Consider the following 6,575-nt stretch of genomic DNA (forward strand, 5'->3'; position numbering starts at 1 on the left):
TGTGGCCGATGTCACCGAGTCTGGATTCCCAGGCGGCGTGAACTTTGTCAGTTATTTGCCTACAACCCTAATGTATAATTTGCTGCATTAAGCCTACTTATATAGCCTTAATCTATGCATAGCACCATGGCTCAAATACTGTTTTGGAGAATCGGATTAACTGGATTGCCTTTTATTAAGGGTCAGTCCTGATGTTAGCTCTGAGCTCTACTCACACCCCTCCCAGCACAGTTTTGGCAGGTGAGTGCAAAAAAAATATATATAAAAAAAGCACATTGGGAAAGCAATACTTATTTTTTGTAACCTTAGACTATGGTGTCCTTTTTAATCAACTGCATAACTGTATCTCATGTAACGTGTAAGTTTGTGTCCTCATATTTATTATTAGAGTTTCTGTATGCAGTAGCAGACAGCGATTATTCGGTATATGTAACGACAAATACAAGCTGGCTGGATTATGTGAAGTATAAAATCCTATTTATGTTTGCTTATGTGGGGGTTGATGTAAGAATTAAAAAATAATGCTCTAGGAAAATATTTGACTGCACCAGATCCAAACAAACAGACCTTGTTTTGCCTGTACTCCCAGTCACCATATGGCTCTTATCTTTCCTAATTAAGCTCGACTTAACCGGGAAACATAGTCTGTGGACAGGCCCTGCGCATCAGTACGTGCGATGCCCAGGACAACAGGATGTTCTGAGTTATCCCAACCCCAGCACGGGAAAGGAGGATCGCAGCCTTGTTCGCCATCCTCTCCAGGATCCAAGGAAGCCTCTCTAGGATGTGTCGCTATTGGTCAGGACACTAAAAATGGACTTAGTGGACATTTCTAAAAAAATTTCTAAAAAGCAGATCACACTCATTAGTTAGTCTTTGTTTTTTGGTGGTAAAGCAGGAATTTAATCCTGCACTCTCTTTTAGAGAGTTTGCAGGCCAGCTTATGCCATCTGCTTAAATCTCTTGCACTGCCCCTTCCTCTTTCCTCATTTTTGCCACACAGGGCAGAGCAGTTTCCAAGAGCAGCAGCCTCGTGCTGTCCTAGAGCTGGACCCAGGAGATCCTGCTCTGCGTTTTTGCCTCATCTGTTTTCGACCAAAATCTAGCGCTTGGTTCCATTTTCATCGTTTTCCTCATGTTTGTAGTCAGAAGTGATAATCATCTGAACCGTCTGCCTTTATTTAACCCACTCCCCAAGCGCAGTCATGCTCTTTATGCACAAACAAATCCAAATCAAACTTCCCTCTGTATTTCCTGAAGCCCCGTGGGGCGCTTTCCCCGGGGGTGCGCGTAGAGGCACCTCCCCATTCACCCTACTCTGGGCCGGGGCCTTGGTTGCCATCCCTATGGATAGCCAGGCCCTGCTGCTCTTGTGCCAGGGCTCTCCCGGAGCCACCGTGGGATTCGTGTCCAAGGCACCTGATCGTGACCCGGCAGTGACTCTTCTGCACAAGCCGGTAAGAGACACGATGCTGCCATGCCCCAGAGCATCAGCAAAAGCAGCAGGGTTACCATTTTGTGACAGCTCCCACATGATTTTTTTTTTCCCCACAGCCCAAGAGCTTGCAGAGAGGCGCTGAGCTGCGGCTTTGCCACCAAGGAAGGGGGACACTGGGCTGCGCTGCCGCCACACGTGAGCTATTCCATGGAGGAGCTGGTCACGGAGGGACGGGTGATCAGGCCACGTGGCTCTGCCCTATGCACGGCCCTGGGATTTCCAGCCTCCGCAGAGCAACCTGGAGACGACCCAAGGGACTGAGACAAAACGGGTGGCAGATGGTCCGCAGGATCCCGATGCCACCCAGGAGCCAGGCACAGGTCCTCTCTGCTGGTGTCCCAGTACAGACCCAGCTCTGTGAGGCAGCAGCTAGGGAGAAACTCCTGTGAGAACAGTCCCACGTCCCGCAGAGACTCCCCAGTACCGGTCTGAGCCCACGTACCGCAGAGAGGGGATGGAATAACTGCACCCGGGTGCAGGGCCCCAGGGGAGCTGCTGTGGCCCCCACACAGGCACAGCCTGGCAGCGCTGCTGGGGAGGGGACGCCGCCACCGAGGCTGCCGGGGCCCTCGTCCCTGGCGCTGCTGCACGTGTGGGAGCAGCGGGGAGCTGGGAAGAGACCCAAAACTGGGGGAAAAGAGCCAAAAGCCACAACCAGCAGCGTGCTCAGGGCTGCCTCCAAACTAGCAGTGTTGTGCTCTGCCCCCTTATCACTGGGGCGACAATCAATCCAATTGCCTTATCCTGCGGAAACGGCCGAGCCAGCAGCTCGGTGCCCCTCGGGAGGATTTAATTCCTGTGGATGGGATCAGGCTGCCTGCACAAAGGCTGGGTCACGGCCTGCAGGGAACCGGACGCAGCAGATGTGCCCGAGGGCCCGTGCGGTGACGGGCCCGGGCCTGGCGGTGCCGCAGGGGATGCTGCAGCCAGGGGACGGAGGGAGCCCGGGAACGGGAATGTTTTGCCGATGGCTCCATCTAGTGCTGCTGCGCAGGGAACGTCTGTGTTGGCCGCACTCTAATAACTTGCACCGTTTTATCTGCTTCCCTCCAGTGCAGTAAGTTAATAGATTTTTTTCTGTGAACAACAATAGCTTTTCACAGGGGTCACACACTGGCACTCACTTATCTGGAAAGAGCAGCGAAAATCCCTCTTGCTAAGACAAAACTGCCTCAGACAAGCCCGACCCCGTGCACATTTCCCTGGCTAAAACCATTTCTCAGCACAGGGCCAGCTGCAAGCTGCGCTGGAAGCAGAGCCCAAATTTCCCTGGAGAACACCCGAAATGCTCCCCCGGGGGCTGCGGGCCAATGTCCAGCAGCTAGTTCCTGCACAAAAACGTAGCTAAGAGCCGGCTCCTGCCCAGCTTTTGCTGCTGGGCACCGCCACGGGGAACGGGGCAGGACGGTGCCTGGGCATGCGCCGGAGGGCACCTGGATGCGGCGCTTCGGCAAAACCCAGCTCTCCTCCAGGAAACCGGCACCAGCGCCTGGGCCGAGGCTTCGGAAACAGGCCCTTACCCCGTCCTCCTGCACCACCCTGCGGCGGAAGAACATGGCCGAGTTTCAGAGCATCCTCAAATGGAAACAAGTCTGTAAATAAAAACAAACACATGGCAGAGGGCAAAGCAGGAAAGCAACATGTGCCGTGTGCTGCAGTTTCTAACCTTCATTGCTTTTTAGGGGAATTTATTTGCAGCTCCTCCTTTCACATTGCACATAACTAAACCAGAACCTGCGGCGAATGCCCTCCCAGAAGGCCAGGAGCAGCTCCTTGTGCACACTTCTACTTGCTTGCAGCAGCTGTCCTGCCCTAGCTCCATGCCAGCCAATGTGCTAAAAAAAATAACTAGAAAAAAATAAAAGCCAAGAAAGGGTGTTATGGGACCGGAGAGATGTTCCACAGTCAACCTGCAAACAAGCAACCCTCCTCAAGAGTCTTTCTTCAGGAGGAAGCTGCCACAACTCTTCAAGGATCTTTTCTCGGTTTTACTCCGGCTACAGCACTCACCGCTGAGCTGCGGACGTGGGGGCAGCGCAGGGTGATTTCCTAGGAAATGAGGGAGAGCAAAAGCCTTGCTCTGGGGTGGATGCTCTCCCCAAAGCCTGCGTAAATGTCATTTTAATTGGTGGGATTATTTGGATTAGGGATGTGATTCTTAAGTGAGCAGTTGCAGTTCCTGCACCTGCAGCAGGGGTACCAGGAGTGAGAAGTGTTTGCACTGCTGCCGCCTCTGCTCTTTTTGCACAGGAACCTCCTACGAGCTCCGCTGAAGCGGCGAGCGCTGCGCAAGGCCAGCGGCAGAGGGAACATGATCCGCAGCCTGTGGCAGGCCAGGACGCTGCACAACACGGATCCCCGGCCCGGCACCATCCTGCAAGCTCCAGGTATCGCTCCCATCAGACACCAAAGCGCCTGGAGCAGCTAAGGGGAAAAACGACCGTGACCACGTTTGAACAGAATGTAAATACAGCTAAATTATGGAGAGAGAAGTGTGAAACTGCAGAGAAAGACGGTAATGGAATTATATATCAGTGCTCAGCCCAACTGTAAAAACTAATGTTTTATACATGTATAATGTTAAATTAATTCATTCCAGTTCTTTCAGGCGAAGGTACATTAACTGCTCCATCTCAGCATAATCGTATTACTTCCAGAGGCTCCATAGATGTCATACTTCCAGGGTGGTAATCGCCACTTGATTAATTACAGGGAATTTAGCGGCATTACAGCGATTCCTTGTGCAGCAGTATAATTTGACACAATCCCCTTAACACGCTGGGCTGACCCCGCCGTCTGGGCTAGACCATCCCCGGCCACAACGCGTGGAGCTGCAGTCTGCTCATGCCGTGGGGACCCGGAACACGGAGAGGTCTCCAAGGAGGAGCCTGTGGAGGGAGACTGGGAGCTCCCAGATCCTCTTGGAAACCTCTTCTGGTGCAGCAGACTCCTCCTGTCCAAGCAAGGGCCACTGGGCGCTCCTGTCCTTGTCACCCTCCTTCTCCTGCCCCATTTTGCTGCCTGTGGGTTGCATCCTTGTTCTTTCAGCCCTGCTTTTTGTTGGTGTTTCCCCTGTTCCATCCTCCTCGGCGGGCTCTGCAAGGAGCTTTCCCGGCCCTCGGCTCGTCCCACCGCAACCTCGGAGCAGCCCTGGCCACAGCACGTCCTGCTCCCTCCAAGGGGAGCGACAAGCCCTGGAAAGACATCTCATGCAATAAGCGTTAACGGTGGCTTCATTAAAAACAAGCAAAATACAAAATGCCCCAAAAAACAACGCACAACTACTTATGTAACTGAGCTTTATTGAGAATCTTTGGAAGTCATAAAATGTCTCATTTTACTGACATACATAAACATACAGCCAAGAAATTTAATTGCTTTTCCCCTTGCAGAGAAATAAAGTTTTAAACAGACCAGAACACCTCAACCCAGACAAGCGTAATGCAAATTTAATTAGATAACTTGGGCCTGTACACAGAGCACACGCTTCTCCGCATGGTCACTGGTTTATCAATTAGTTGCAATTTTGGCAGTAATATATTCCAAACACAAAGTGCAAATTGCAATAAGCAGAAAAGATTCCCTCCCGCTCTGAGCAATGAGAAGTGCAAAATATTGCAGCCCGTAAATGCTACTATTTACATATACGGCCAGTATGCACTTAAGAGGCTAATAAATAGCCAGGCAAAACTTCATAGATTAAATGTGGCTATATCTTGCAGTATGAACATCATGGCTATAAAAACTTAATCAGACAGATGAATCATTGCTTTTTGTTCATAAATCCTATAGAGTATTTCTGAGGTACCTCCACGTTTCACCTACCTGCATTTCAATTCTGCACACCTGGGACACGTTTGCAAGCAAAGGCAGCAGGTTAAAAGCTCTCCAATTCAGTACACCCGGACAGATTTTTGTGTGTCTACAATCAAGGTGCCACTAACATTGCACTTGGCAAATCCCACAGGACAGGGGGATTCCATCCCGTGAGGCGATGGCACTATGGGCACAACACCTGCAAGCGGTGCCAGCAGGCCGGACGCTTTGCCATCACCTGAAGTCAGAGAGAACTCTTTAACGAAGTCAGACCTGCTCTGCTGTCGAGCGCTACTCGCGCCGTGAGGGCGGCAGCCCCGCACAACCGCGGCGGCCACAGCCACGGCTGCGCGCGGGATCCAGGTGCTACTTTTGGCAGCAGCTTCCTGCCCCCGTCGCTCCGGCCCCGAGCGCCCTCCCCCAGCAGAGGCTCCTGCGCTGCCAGGACGGCCGGACCCAACCCCGACTCGCACCGCCGCGTCCGCCAGCACGCGCCTTCCCCTCCAAAAACAGCGTCAGGGACAGCAGGACACTGCTGCTCGTGCACCGCCACTATCCGAAAAGGCTCAAATCGCTTAAAAGCCCCCGAAATTAAGTTTCCCTCTCCCCTGGTTTATTTTTCGTGCCCAAGGCTGCAAATAGACACATCACAGTAATTACCTCTGACTAACTTCCACAGACCTACCCGAAGAGATAAACATGAGAAGTTCACATTTGACTATCAGACTTACTGCGCCGAGCACAAATAATTTCCCAGAGGAGAATTTGATATTTCATCATTTGGAACAGTGGTAATTTAATTACATTGCTAATGTTTTCTGGCATACTCAAAAGGACAATTAGCATAAGTAAATCATGAATGAGATGACAAGTCACTCAGCATTTATTTCTGCTCATCAGATGAGATCAGTCGATGCTCTAAATTCGCTTTTGCATGTGAACTGATTCGAGGTCCGGCAGTTGGAACTGGGGCTGGGCCTGGCGGGGATAAACCCGTGCACAAAGAGAGCAACAAGGACATTATTCTTTGAAGTTTCCTAACGAAATTTGTTCAGAGAAAACTCAAAAGCCACCAGAAGCAGGAGAGCAGGGCAGAAAGACCAACTGATAAACGTGGAGGGCCTGGTGGGGCTGCAGATGCACAGGAGCAGGTCTGGCGATGGGGGACACAGGTTCATTCCTGTTGTTGGGCGCTTTCCGTCCCGCTCGGGGCTATGAGCGCGCTGCGATGCTCTGCGATGGCCGTTCGACAGCGCCGCCG

Source organism: Tinamus guttatus, unplaced genomic scaffold (assembly GCF_059628265.1).
Source record: "Tinamus guttatus ecotype Peru unplaced genomic scaffold, ASM5962826v1 Tinamus_guttatus_pri_ptg000153l, whole genome shotgun sequence".
NCBI lineage: Eukaryota > Metazoa > Chordata > Aves > Tinamiformes > Tinamidae > Tinamus > Tinamus guttatus.